This window comes from Mizuhopecten yessoensis, unplaced genomic scaffold, assembly GCF_002113885.1.
Source record: "Mizuhopecten yessoensis strain PY_sf001 unplaced genomic scaffold, ASM211388v2 scaffold673, whole genome shotgun sequence".
Lineage (NCBI taxonomy): Eukaryota > Metazoa > Mollusca > Bivalvia > Pectinida > Pectinidae > Mizuhopecten > Mizuhopecten yessoensis.
In genome coordinates this window covers 723,684-736,989 of record NW_018403664.1, presented here as the reverse complement: position 1 = coordinate 736,989, position 13,306 = coordinate 723,684, and the positions used below count along the sequence as shown (strand labels likewise).

Genomic DNA, 13,306 nt, shown 5'->3' with positions numbered 1-13,306 from the left:
TATTATTTCCCCTTAATCAAACTTTACCTATCCCTGACCATTCCAGTATCACCCACTTTCTCTAAAGAAAGCATTATTTCATGTGTAGTGTCCCGCTAGAGCTACATGTAGGGAAGAGTAAAGTTTGAACCTTGATGGGGTAGGGGATGAACCCATAGATAGAGGTGGACCAGGGGAGGTATGGATGATGTGATGGTAAGGGGTGGACCAGGGGAGGGTAAGGGGGTGGGGGATTAATGGGTTAACATAAAATACTTTGTTTGATACAGAAGTATATGACTGTGAGTGGGAGGATATATATATATAACTCCATCTTTCTTGTTGAACAGACAGTTTCAGCTAGAAGTTCAATCTTGAGACCCCTGAGTCTATAAGACTGATAAGTCCCACCAGACTGAGTGTTACAATGCTAATATATCTGTCTGGACCATCTTATATTGAATGCCCTAGGCATCCTCAAAAGGGTATTTTTCACTTTTTGCATTCATAATTTTATTTTTTCGATGTCTGTTAATTAAAAGCTGAATGTCTATCACTGATTACCTACATTTTGAGCTTAAGATAGAGTTAAAGTGCTCTTTGCTTATCTCCAATGAAGAAGAGTTCCAATTTGAGCTGTATTTTGCTGACTTTGAGTTGTTTGCCTATGTACTATATATCAGAGAGTTATATATAACAGCACTATAATGATTATAATTTTCTTCTTCACAAAATATCTCTGCGGTGAAGATTTCTACACACGGACATGCAGGAAGCTTATCTCGATGCTAATTAAGATCATGGTGTAATATATTTCTGTAACATTGCTGGAAATAATTTCAAACAGTTTTACTTAATTACCTGAAAATGCCTGCAACCTATAATAGTTTGTGTATACGGATAGAGAGAAAATACCATAAATTTAACAGGAAAAGAAGCTTTTAGGGCCAGTTTACGGTAGAAATATGGTGGGACTCTCTATATAATTCACCCACATTTTTTTAAAATGTATCTTGTAGATGAGAGGAAGGTGGGGATGTTTTGTGGCCGACTTTTCCTTCTGTCCCCTGTTCACACCCCTACTACCGACTGAGTGGGAGTAAAAATCTGTATTACATTAATTAAATTGGGGTTGACAGGTCTTACTCAGGAAGCTGGCTGTTTTGAGGGTAGGAAAGACCTACAGTAGCTGATATACAGATGGTTGTAATTTACCCAGCTTTTTATAGAACTTAGCACTATATGATCTCATAACTAACCCAGTTACTGACCTCTTAGCAGGTCAATGAAACTTGAAATATGTGGTCCTGACATCATACACTGTTACAAAAGTAAAGGTTGATGTTGACGTCTTATATTTTAATAATTTCTATTTACAAAGCACTTACAAGATTTTCATTATTTATAAGAACCTAGCTGTTTCCCTTAACTTCTTATATTTAAACATTTTTTATCTGCAAAAAAGACACTTTCAAAATTGTCATTATTTAAGAATCTGTTTCCCAATCAATCAGTTAGCCGGTCAAATTGGAATGGAAATTCTTTTCCAGAACTGACAGGAAAAGGTTGATTAATTGTGTCGTTTAACAAAGTTTCACAGCAATGCTACAGTGAGTCTGCCGTACACACATGACTACAGAATGATTATATAAGTATACTATATGTATACCACGCCACTGTTACATCAGAGAGGCCCGGCACTGTTACATCAGAGAGGCCCGGCACTGTTACATCAGAGAAGCCCGGCACTGTTACATCAGAGAGGCCCACCACTGTTACATCAGAGAGGCCCAGCACTGTTACATCAGAGAGGCCCGGCACTTTTACATCAGAGAGGCCCGGCACTGCTACATCAGAGAGGCCCGCCACTGTTACATCAGAGAGGCCCGCCACTGTTACATCAGAGAGGCACGCCACTGTTACATCAGAGAGGCCCAGCACTGTTACATCAGAGAGGCGCGGCATTTAGTGTTAACAGTGCTGGGATTGTGAGAGATAAGTAACACGTACACTAAACTGAATTTTCCGTCACATTTATGGTAATGGGAGTAAACGATAAAAAAAGTTGATAAAAAATGTAGTAGTTAGGAAATTAATCCAATCTTTATATGTTAAGAAATTATTACTGGAAAATAAAAGGCAGGCAAGAAATTAACCAGATGATAACATTTTATTATTCCTTCAAGACAGGCTAGACTGTCTAATGGATTAGCTTCCCTTCTCTAGAAGGTGCCGATATCACAAATTATAGATATCAGAAGTAAAGCTTGGGACAGAAAACATAGTATTATGATAAGTTACTTTGTAGTGAGCCTCATAATTACAATACATTTCCTAATGCTTTAATTTTACATCTTTTTCCCAGTAACAACTGGATATTCACAAATTTGAAAATAAATTACAATTATTTTGGTAATGATTGATATAACTGGTTTTGTCGTAGTACTACAAATATCTGGTATTTCTGAAGGGAGTACAAATATTTGGTTTTTCTGAAGGGAGTACAAATATTTGGTTTTTCTGAAGGGAGTACAAATATTTGGTTTTTCTGAAGGGAGTTCAAATATTTGGTTTTTCTGAAGGGAGTACAAATATTTGGTTTTTCTGAAGGGAGTACAAATATTTGGTTTTTCTGAAGGGAGTACAAATATCTGGTATTTCTGAAGGGAGTACAAATATCTGGTTTTTCTGAAGGGAGTACAAATATCTGCTATTTCTGAAGGGAGTACAAATATCTGCAATTTCTGGTATTTCTGAAGGGAGTACAAATATCTGCTATTTTTGAAGGGAGTACAAATATCTGCTATTTCTGAAGTGAGTACAAATATCTGCTATTTCTGAAGAGAGTACAAATATCTGCTATTTCTGCTATTTCTGAAGGGAGTACAAATTTCTGCTATTTCTGAAGGAGTATGTTGAACAACTCGAGGATCATGAACTTGTAGCCATCATCTAAAACGGATTATGTTGTGTTGAATGGTAGGTAATTTGAAGGGATTGCTATAATAGCTAAGCTCTACGAAATCCAAAGGGGGCACTCAGTATCAATTAAGGACAGTCTGCTATGGAATGTCATTAATGCTAGGAGCCTATTATATCATTAATGTTACATGTATCATTACCAAAGCTTTCCAAAGAGACCAGTGGGGCAAATCAAAGTTATAAGGTTCGTGGTGGTAGTCACACAAGTCTATGGTATTCTGGTTGTCTAACATGGAGACAGTACAGGGTATAGCTCCTAGCTACAAAGTCCAATTACATCCAATCTTTGATACTATATTCACACTGTTGTGTTGAGACTGGGGGCCTTTTCTCTCAATCAGTCTGCAGTAATTGGCTGGTATGGTTTTCTGTAGAGGATGTTATACATGTGTCTGGATGTGAATCAAGTATACCCATTGAGTGTACCCATTGAGCGTGATACTGTGCCACTATTATAGTGACCATGCAGTGATCTGAGACAGGGTCCTGTGCTGGTGCCCAAGCAGGGATGTGAGCCTATATTTTGTGCTGGTTCGTTACCGTTATCAAGCTCTCTACTAGTACTGTGGTACACACACCCACACACTGGGATATACTGCTACGGAGGCTGACCATAGGATCTTTATCGATATTGGGTGTTAATTGTTCCCAGTATTTTGATAAAATGTGGTCCTAATTTCTAGTTTGTGATACATTTTGGATTTAGTGACATGAATTGATGCCATACATAGGATTTATACTTCAGTTAATTTTCAAGGGATACTCTTTAATTCAACTTTCTGTTGGAGACTTTTGAGGTATGTATATTAAAAAATGAAGCAGATATTTATGACACTTTTAAACCTCTACATGTTGATTTATCTCAAATCATAACTATAGAAAGCAAGGATAACTTTTCTTAGATGTTAATATTTGATTTAGCAAAAAATATTATTAGATAATGAGTTATTGATGTATGATAAGCTCTTACAGAAAAAATTAAAGATCCTTTATGCGAAATTTCAGAATATTCTGTTAACTATATAATTTTACTTTAAAGTTTCCTGGATGGCTAAATTAACCAAAATGTTAACGATATATCACATTTTGATACCTCAGAATAGTGATGAGGTATCAAAATATGTTTATGGATGTGAATCTTTAAATTCAAATATATATATATAGAAGATTTAATATAAATAAATAAGTCCTTGCGAAGGAAAATATAGAATAAAAACATATTTTTTTCAGATCGTCCGCTAGGCCTTTTTGCCTTCTAGGGCTTCTTCAGGCTTCCTTAGGCGGATATATATATATAAATAAATAGCAAATTATTGTTGTATCATAAATTAAGCTCTAGCTACGACAAAATGAGTTCCCTTGTTCTGAATTTTAAAATGTTGTGTTAACTCTATATTGTTACTTTAAATTTCCAGGATTCCTAAATAATGTCAATGAAGTCTTACTTTGGTACCTGAGAATGATTTTGAGTTGGAACACTTCAACCTTATTGTATATTTTTAATAGCCACCTGCATTCAAGGTGTCAAACCTTGTTATATATAGCCCTGTACCTGTGCTTATTTAGTTAACAGGTAAGGCTATCAGGTTACATCAGATGTCAGTACCTGACACTAATACACGGTGTTACATTCTACACCATTTAATGGTTAAACCCTAATGTGGGAGCTGGAGCCTAAAACCATTTTAATTTACTGTCTCACCTGTTTACCTTTGTAGTGACCCTTGCAGGTATATGTCAAGGTTAGGGAATAAAGAACAGGAGCAAGGAATGGAACTTGTTTCTCACCTTTATTCCACAAACTGTTCTACCTGGGGCAAAATGCTTGGACTAAATCAGTAACTTCAATCGCAGATCTACTTAGATGGCAGTCTGGTTCATTACAAATGAGTGGTTCTGTACACTGAGAAACACTTAAGGACGAAAAAATCAATTCTACGACTTAATCTACCTTTTTATACCAGTAAACTTCAATTAGCATTGAATTTTACAAAACACAATCTAAATCATAAATTCATGACCCAACTTAATGACGTACCNATCTATACCAATCTGTACGGTCATGAGGATTCAGAAAGCTGTGTTGATGAGGCTATAATCACGCAAAAATATGTTTAGGGAAAGAGATAGAAAACAGTCTGGTCTTAAAGATGGAGGAACGGTTATTTAGAACATTTACGGTAAACTCTGATATCTTGTTTTATTGGAGGATAGTTTAGGTTTATCTGTTATATAATCTAATAAAAAAACAGTTAAAGTTTAACAGAAAACCGCTGAACGCCTTTTACTTTTGGGACCTCAGTAATAAGAGATTATATCAAAGAATTTGACAAGGCCATTTTATCAAATATATGGTGATCTGCTGGAGTAATTATACATTGATAGACACAGACACGACAGCATCGATAGAGTAAACCTCACACAGACAGACCATATGTTGGGTATATATGTATTTCTGTTCTCTTACTTTTCAAATGTGTTTGGCTTTTGTAGACAACTGTTAGGAATTTTCTGTTGATTTCTCAATCAAACAGTAGAAGGTCACATATACTTTTCTAGTTTATTCTTGTGTTATCTCTATACAGGTTAAAGGGGTGTTACTTGCTCATCAAAGACTCATTCTGGCTCCTAACATACCATTTCCACCATCACAAATATTTATCAAAATGTTAATTTCTTGAAAACAAAAATGATAAAATACAAAAATTTAAGAAAAGAAATTAAGACACAACTATTTTATCAGATGGACTGGTAACGTGATAGAACCTGGAGACGATTGCTTGCTTCTGTTGTCACACAAAACAATGTCATTGTAGCACATATTTGCCCAAATAATCTGTTGTCAGCTTGTTTATAGTCAAGACGTTGCAACCTTGTGGATTACATGGGTTCATGAACGATCTGTTGCTTACAGATCAAACAATATGTAGTCTTTGTCAATCTACCAGAACAAATTTTCCTTTCAAAAAGTATAGGGGCAGAGACTTATAACAATTAATTAAAGATATTCTGATTGATGTTACAACTAGATCATACTTATCCTCACCCCATTTAAACATCTGAGATAGTGGGACCATTTATATAGTACCTGGTAAATCAAAATAACTCCTAAATACATACATTTAAATCAATGTTTAAGTGTGAGATATGGCTTTTATGTCTTGCTTTGTCTAAATGTAAATGAACTTTTTTTTTTCTTGAAGAACAAGATTTAGTTGGGAGACCTTTCCTATTACCATTGCTTACACACCCAATAAATATGGCGCCTATTTGAAGAAAAAATAAATTTGGTAGATTAGAGTGGTTTTGTGTAAAAAACATCTTTTAATGTTTGATGTGTTTAATCTTTGGATTAGGAATTCCATTAATTCTGCTGTACCTTTAAAGGAGTCTGTGGCTGGATGATAGAGTTGAGGGAACTATTGTAGTGGTTGGATGATAGAGTTGAGGGAACTATTGTAGTGGTTTGATGATAGAGTTGAGGGAACTATTGTAGTGGTTGGATGATAGAGATGAGGGAACTATTGTAGTGGTTGTATGATAGAGTTGAGGGAACTATTGTAGTGGTTGGATGATAGAGTTGAGGGAACTATTGTAGTGGTTGGATGATAGAGTTGAGGGAACTATTGTAGTGGTTGGATGATAGAGTTGAGGGAACTATTGTAGTGGTTGGATGATAGAGTTGAGGGAACTATTGTAGTGGTTGGATGATAGAGTTGAGGGAACTATTGTAGTGGTTGGATGATAGAGTTGAGGGAACTATTGTAGTGGTTGGATGATAGAGTTGAGGGAACTATTGTAGTGGTTGGATGATAGAGTTGAGGGAACTATTGTAGTGGTTGGATGATAGAGTTGAGGGAACTATTGTAGTGGTTGGATGATAGAGTTGAGGGAACTATTGTAGTGGTTGGATGATAGAGTTGAGGGAACTATTGTAGTGGTTGGATGATAGAGTTGAGGGAACTATTGTAGTGGTTGGATGATAGAGTTGAGGGAACTATTGTAGTGGTTGGATGATAGAGTTGAGGGAACTATTGTAGTGGTTGGATGATAGAGTTGAGGGAACTATTGTAGTGGTTGGATGATAGAGTTGAGGGAACTATTGTAGTGGTTGGATGATAGAGTTGAGGGAACTATTGTAGTGGTTGGATGATAGAGTTGAGGGAACTATTGTAGTGGTTGGATGATAGAGTTGAGGGAACTATTGTAGTGGTTGGATGATAGAGTTGAGGGAACTATTGTAGTGGTTGGATGATAGAGTTGAGGGAACTATTGTAGTGGTTGGATGATAGAGTTGAGGGAACTATTGTAGTGGTTGGATGATAGAGTTGAGGGAACTATTGTAGTGGTTGGATGATAGAGTTGAGGGAACTATTGTAGTGGTTGGATGATAGAGTTGAGGGAACTATTGTAGTGGTTGGATGATAGAGTTGAGGGAACTATTGTAGTGGTTGGATGATAGAGTTGAGGGAACTATTGTAGTGGTTGGATGATAGAGTTGAGGGAACTATTGTAGTGGTTGGATGATAGAGTTGAGGGAACTATTGTAGTGGTTGGATGATAGAGTTGAGGGAACTATTGTAGTGGTTGGATGATAGAGTTGAGGGAACTATTGTAGTGGTTGGATGATAGAGTTGAGGGAACTATTGTAGTGGTTGGATGATAGAGTTGAGGGAACTATTGTAGTGGTTGGATGATAGAGTTGAGGGAACTATTGTAGTGGTTGGATGATAGAGTTGAGGGAACTATTGTAGTGGTTGGATGATAGAGTTGAGGGAACTATTGTAGTGGTTGGATGATAGAGTTGAGGGAACTATTGTAGTGGTTGGATGATAGAGTTGAGGGAACTATTGTAGTGGTTGGATGATAGAGTTGAGGGAACTATTGTAGTGGTTGGATGATAGAGTTGAGGGAACTATTGTAGTGGTTGGATGATAGAGTTGAGGGAACTATTGTAGTGGTTGGATGATAGAGTTGAGGGAACTATTGTAGTGGTTGGATGATAGAGTTGAGGGAACTATTGTAGTGGTTGGATGATAGAGTTGAGGGAACTATTGTAGTGGTTGGATGATAGAGTTGAGGGAACTATTGTAGTGGTTGGATGATAGAGTTGAGGGAACTATTGTAGTGGTTGGATGATAGAGTTGAGGGAACTATTGTAGTGGTTGGATGATAGAGTTGAGGGAACTATTGTAGTGGTTGGATGATAGAGTTGAGGGAACTATTGTAGTGGTTGGATGATAGAGTTGAGGGAACTATTGTAGTGGTTGGATGATAGAGTTGAGGGAACTATTGTAGTGGTTGGATGATAGAGTTGAGGGAACTATTGTAGTGGTTGGATGATAGAGTTGAGGGAACTATTGTAGTGGTTGGATGATAGAGTTGAGGGAACTATTGTAGTGGTTGGATGATAGAGTTGAGGGAACTATTGTAGTGGTTGGATGATAGAGTTGAGGGAACTATTGTAGTGGTTGGATGATAGAGTTGAGGGAACTATTGTAGTGGTTGGATGATAGAGTTGAGGGAACTATTGTAGTGGTTGGATGATAGAGTTGAGGGAACTATTGTAGTGGTTGGATGATAGAGTTGAGGGAACTATTGTAGTGGTTGGATGATAGAGTTGAGGGAACTATTGTAGTGGTTGGATGATAGAGTTGAGGGAACTATTGTAGTGGTTGGATGATAGAGTTGAGGGAACTATTGTAGTGGTTGGATGATAGAGTTGAGGGAACTATTGTAGTGGTTGGATGATAGAGTTGAGGGAACTATTGTAGTGGTTGGATGATAGAGTTGAGGGAACTATTGTAGTGGTTGGATGATAGAGTTGAGGGAACTATTGTAGTGGTTGGATGATAGAGTTGAGGGAACTATTGTAGTGGTTGGATGATAGAGTTGAGGGAACTATTGTAGTGGTTGGATGATAGAGTTGAGGGAACTATTGTAGTGGTTGGATGATAGAGTTGAGGGAACTATTGTAGTGGTTTGATGATAGAGTTGAAGGAACTATTGTAGTGGTTGGATGATAGAGTTGAAGGAACTATTGTAGTGGTTGGATGATAGAGCTGAGGGAACTATTGTAGTAGTTTGATGATAGAATTGAGGGAACTATACTGTAGTGGTTGGATGATAGAGTTGAGGGAACTATTGTAGTGGTTGAATGATAGAGTTGAGGGAACTATTGTTGTGGTTGGATGATAGAGTTGAGGGAACTGTTGTTGTGGTTGGATGATAGAGTTGAGGGAACTATTGAAGAGGTTTGATGAAAGACTTGAGGGAGCTATTGTAGTGGTTTGATGATTGAGTTGAGGGAACTAACGTCATGGTTGGATGATAGAGTTGAGGGAACTATTGTAGTAGTTTGATGATAGAGGTGAAGGAACTATTGTAGTGGTTGGATGATAGAGCTGAGGGAACTATTGAAGAGGTTTGATGAAAGACTTGAGGGAACTATTGTAGTGGTTTGATGATTGAGTTGAGGGAACTAACATCATGGTTTGATGATAGAGTTGAGGAAACTATTGTAATGGTTTGATGATAGAGTTGAGGGAACTATATTGTAGTGGTTGGATGATAGAGTTGAGGGAACTATTGTAGTGGTTTGATGATAGAGTTGAGGGAACTATTGTAGTGGTTTGATGATAGTGCTTAGGGAACTATTGAAGTGGTTTGATGATAGAGTTGAAGGAACTATTGTAGTGGTTTGATGATAGAGTTGAAGGAACTATTGACAAATGCTTCCTTTACATGTACATCCAAACCTTACAGATTTATACAAATTCCATCCGGAGCACAAATGTCAAAGCATTGATATTTGTTAAAAGTTGTCCACTTTAGATGGTATAGAATGTGAGTTGACAGTCTTTGTTTATAGCTTTGGCAACCTATCGCCTTACAAATACCATTTTAGAGGGTTTGAACAGTTTTCCTTCTGACCTTGGATGTAGTAGACCATAATTGTTCCCCAACTCTGAGGATATATATATTCTGAAGAATTTTTTGAAAATTGGAAAAAAAATGCAGAAATTTCAACCCATTTTAATTTCAATTAAGTGTATATCTTCTTAAATTCAACTTTGGTGATCACACTTTAAGTGTATTAAAGTAAAGTCTTTAAGAGGGGGATGTTAGGGACTGATGGATTAATTTTGCAGAACGAAGAGAGGGGTTGGGGGTCTATTGTATAAAATGAAAGGGGGTGGGGTGTGTGGTGTCAATTAAATCAATTAATGGGGTAAAATCCTTCAGGAATAATAAAACGTGACAATTTGTGTGATAGTACAGATATGCTAGAATTGTTGATGCTGGAAACAATGTTTGTGTAGAGCTTTACAATATTACCCCATGTACTTATAGCTGGATAGCAGACTCAATATGCTTTACAATATTACCCTATGTACTTATAACTGGATAGCAGATTCAATACTCTTTACTATATTACCCCATGTACTTATAGCTGGTTAGCAGACTCAATACACTTTACAATATTACACCATGTACTTATAGCTGGATAGCAGACTCAATTAGCTTTACTATATTACCCCATGTACTTATAGCTGGATAGCAGACTCAATACGCTGTACAATATTACACCATGTACTTATAGCTGGATAGCAGACTCAATATGCTATACAATATTACCCCATGTACTTATAGCTGGATACCAGACTCAATACTCTTTACAATATTACCCTATGTACTTATAGCTGGATAGCAGACTCAATACGGTTTACTATATTACCCCATGTACTTATAGCTGGATAGCAGACTCAATACGCTGTACAATATTACCCCATGTACTTACAGCTGGATAGCAGACTCAATACGCTTTACAATATTACACCATGTACTTATAGCTGGATAACAGACTCAATACGCTTTACAATATTACCCCATGTACTTATAGCTGGATAGCAGACTCAATACGCTGTACAATATTACCCCATGTACTTACAGCTGGATAGCAGACTCAATACTCTTTACTATATTACTCCATGTACTTATAGCTGGATAGCAGACTCAATACGCTTTACTATATTCCCCCATGTACTTATAGCTGGATAGCAGACTCGATACGCTTTACAATATTACCCCCATGTACTTATAGCTGGATAGCAGACTCAATACACTTTACAATATTACACCATGTACTTATAGCTGGATAGCAGACTCAATACGCTTTACTATATTACCCCATGTACTTATAGCTGGATAGCAGACTCAATACTCTTAATTCACACATTGAATAACATTAGTGTTCTTTAGTATACCCACTGAAGGTATATTTACTAGAGATCCTACTTCATTGGATATTCTAAAATGTTCATACACAGCCTTAATTCTGTGGATACCCTGTGGATAAATATATTCACTAATATTTACTCCATGAAAATATCCACATACAAAAATATTAGTTAAATAGTTATTTCACCAAGGAATGCCCCAAAATAAACATCTTTGCAGTTATTTTAAGACTATGTTTAGAAGTCGGCCACAAGTTGTGCCCTGAACTGGGAGTCAAACCTGTGCCAAATCAACACTGTCAAACTCTCTAACAGCTGACTGCATATATAGCAGCAGCATTTTTAAAAAGAAATTTATGCTTGTGATGGTTGCATATAAGTCCAACCCATGCTGATGGAAAACAATTTAGATGTTGTTTCAGTTTTGAGAACCTTTCTATTTGCTATGCAGCCAGTATACTTGTACTAAATGGATACTAACGCCTGGTGTTAATTAGGTCGTAGCCTGGGCGGTTACTGTAGTGTGATGTAAACAATGGATACACACAAGAGAAAGCTAATGGGAGGACAAAGTAAAAATAATTATGTGTGGGCAGTACCCATAATGACCACCAATGACCAACAGATTGACCAACAGATACGTGTCTGAGAATGTTACAGCATTCTCCCTCAATATACCTACCTTTTGACGAGGATAATCAGACTCAAGTGCAACCAGCACTAGCCTATTATCTTGCTGTTTGGCTGTTTGACATCCAGACCTCCTCTTCTGTTGATATTGACCTGTCTAGTACATATTGCCAGGAATGTTTGGTGTCTAGTCTGTATGGGGAGGGGAAGACCTAGATTGTTCTATACTGTTGGGGAGGGGGGACCTCAATAATTTTATATTGTCTTGTTTTGGAGGGGGACCTAGACAATTCTATATTGTCTTGTTGGGGAGGGGGACCTAGACAATTCTATATTGTCTTGTACGGGAGGGGGAACCCTAGACAATTATATATTGTCTGGTTGGAGAGGGGGACCTATAGACAGTACTATATTGTCTGGTTGGGGAGGGGAACCTAGACAGTACTATATTGTCTGGTTGGGGAGGGGGACCTAGACAGTACTATATTGTCTGGTTGGGGAGGGGGGCTAGACAGTGCTATATTGTCTGGTTGGGGAGGGGAGCCTAGACAGTACTATATTGTTTGGTTGGGGAGGGGGACCTAAACAGTACTATATTGTCTTGTTGGGGAGGGGGACCTAGACAGTACTATATTGTCTGGTTGGGGAGGGGGACCTAGACAGTACTATATTGTCTGGTTGGGGAGGGGGACCTTTAGACAGTACTATATTGTCTGGTTGGGGAGGGGGACCTAGATAATTCTATATTGTCTTGATGGGGAGGGGAGGACCTAGTTTATTCTATATTGTCTTGTACGGGAGGGGGAAACCTAGACAATTATATATTGTCTTGTTGGGGAGGGGGACCTAGACAGTACTATATTGTCTTATTGGGGAGCGAGGACTGTATACAGTTCTAAATTGTCTTATTGGGGAGGGAGGACCTAGACAGTACTATATTGTCTTATTGGGGAGGGAGGACATATACTATTCTACATTGTCTTGTTGGGGAGCGGAGACTTAGACCATTCTAAATTGCTATATTGTCTTGCTGGGGAGGGGAGACCTAGACAGTACTATATTGTCTTGTTGGGGAGGAGGACCTAGACTACTTTATTGTCTGGTTGGGGAGGGGGACCTAGACTACTATATTGTCTTGTTGGGGAGGGGGACCTAGACTACTATATTGTCTTGTTGGGGAGGGGGACCTATACTACTATATTGTCTTGTTGGGGAGGGGGACCTAGACTACTATATTGTCTTGTTGGGGAGGGGGGCCTAGACTACTTTATTGTCTGGTTGGGGAGGGGGACCTAGACAGTACTATATTGTCTTGTTGGGGAGGGGGGCCTAGACTACTATATTGTCTGGTTGGGGAGGGGAACCTATAGACAGTACTATATTGTCTGGTTGGGGAGGGGGGGCTAGACAGTGCTATATTGTCTGGTTGGGGAGGGGGGCCTAGACAGTACTATATTGTTTGGTTGGGGAGGGGG

At 38.0% G+C, this 13,306-nt stretch overlaps 1 protein-coding gene across 12 annotated transcripts in view; it reads left to right on the top strand.

Moving 5' to 3' along the window:
• The window catches only part of LOC110451825 (thrombospondin type-1 domain-containing protein 7A-like), a 328,653-nt gene that overhangs the window by 203,162 nt on the left and 112,185 nt on the right, over positions 1–13,306 (top strand). The window contains exon 1 of one of the 12 annotated variants that reach the window (XM_021500093.1): positions 3,354–3,758. The exons of the other annotated variants lie outside the window; for them this stretch is intronic. The gene's annotated coding sequence lies outside the window, so the exon portion shown is untranslated. Of the gene's footprint in view, positions 1–3,353; positions 3,759–13,306 lie in introns of those variants that run through there. 12 annotated transcript variants of the gene reach the window in all.